The 1,623-nt window shown below is 56.5% G+C and overlaps 1 protein-coding gene across 1 annotated transcript in view; it reads right to left on the bottom strand.

The window, feature by feature from the left end:
- The window catches only part of Bcl2l13 (BCL2 like 13), a 55,368-nt gene extending 54,671 nt beyond the window's left edge, over positions 1–697 (bottom strand). Inside the window, exon 1 of the mRNA XM_021190784.2 lies at positions 617–697. The gene's annotated coding sequence lies outside the window, so the exon portion shown is untranslated. The remainder of the gene's footprint in view (positions 1–616) is intronic.
- Positions 698–1,623: the final 926 nt, after the last annotated feature.

Below are 1,623 nucleotides of genomic sequence, written 5' to 3'. Positions count from 1 at the left end.
AAAAAAAAAAAAAAAAAACAAACCCGAACTCCTGGGAAAGGTATCGCCTTCGTGGGGTAAGACCTAGTCTGTTTTGTTTCGTCTTGGGGATGGGGGTGGCGTGGGACTAAGAATGGGTGTCAAAACGGCAGCCAGCGCTGAGACTGAGAAACCAGCCTTCACACTGGGACAGGACACCACTAGAGAAGCTAATCAATCTATCTAAGCGAAGCTAATCGGTCTAAGTGAATGGCACACGCTTCCCTCCTCCGAGCAAGAATTCACGCTTCCTAGTCTGGCCCCCCCAAAACAGTCTCTGGTTCCCAAAGCCGAGATCTGGGTGAAGAACAGAATGTAGAGCAAGGGTGAGTTCCAGAGCCCCAGGCAGCCACACCGCCGGTTCGAGAGCCGCCCGGCGTGGGGGCGCACTGGACAGGTCGGATTCGCCCCAAACAGCCCCCCAGAAGTTCCGAGACGCCGCGGCGGAGCGGCGCGGTCCTCCTCCCTCCGGCCGGCTCTCTCCCGCGCCCTAGGCAGCCCCGTGGCCACCTCGGTGGTCTCTAAAGACCCCCTTCCTCGGCGGGTGGAAAGCGCTCCGCCACCCACCAGGGCCGCTCCAGAATCCCACGCCCCTCACCTGGCTCCAGCCCTGCCCCAGAAGGGACGAAGGAGACGGCGGCGGCGGCGGCGGCGGCGGCGGCACGGGCTTCCTACTGGGTGCAGGAGCGGCAGTGGCTGCTTCGACCCGCGAACCTAATCTACCGCCGCCGCCATGTTGGACGGTGAGGTCACCCCGGCGCGCTTCCGTCACGGCGGCGTAGGGGCGGGGCCGGGCGTAGGGGCGGGGCCGGGCGGTGGGGCCGGGCCGTATTGCCAAGCCGGAAGCCAGCGGCTCGGTCCGCTCGAAACAAAGTAGGGTCACTGACACCTGCTGGTCAGTTTGCGCAGGCGTGACCCGTGTACGAAGCTGTCCTGTGCCTCTCTTTCCAGGAGCCGCTCAAATCCTAGATTCCTGGACTTCATAAGTATCCTCACCAAGTCATTTCCGGTGCTAGGTAGGGCGAAGGGAGAAGAGGTAGACACCACCGCACGCCTGCTCACCCCTGTGTGGGACAAGAAGCTGGTGGCATAGCAGAAACTCAGTTCTACAGACTTTTGCATTCCTGGAGTACTAAAGCCCTCAGGTTGCTGGTCAAGACTGTGCTTCCTAGGGCTGCCAGGAGATTGTCCTGAAAGTTAGGAAAGCAGTTTAAAGTCAGGGTGGAATTGAGACGACTCAGGACCCGGGCACCATGGTGATAAAGGGAGTCTTAGAGTAGTAATCCATTCTTTACTCGCACTGCCTGGCAAGCTGCCTGGACTATAGTTTCCTATGTTTATTTCTTGACTCTACAAAAGCATGTCCAAATTGTGGTCCAAGATAAACTGAATGCTTCCAACAAGAAAGAAAAAAAAAAAATAGACTGGGGCCAGAGAGATGGCTCAGTGGTTAAGAGCACTGACTGCTCTTCTCAGAGGTCCTGAGTTCAAATCTCAGAAACCACATGGTAGCTCACAACCATCTGTAATGAGATCTGATGCCCTCTTCTAGTGTGTCTGAAAACAGCTACAGTGTAGTTACATATAATAATAAATAGATCCTTA

The sequence above is a fragment of the Mus pahari genome, chromosome 2 (assembly GCF_900095145.1).
Source record: "Mus pahari chromosome 2, PAHARI_EIJ_v1.1, whole genome shotgun sequence".
In the NCBI taxonomy this organism is placed as follows: Eukaryota; Metazoa; Chordata; class Mammalia; order Rodentia; family Muridae; genus Mus; species Mus pahari.
Note: the sequence above shows the minus strand (reverse complement) of the source record. Positions and strands in the feature narration are given on the sequence as shown.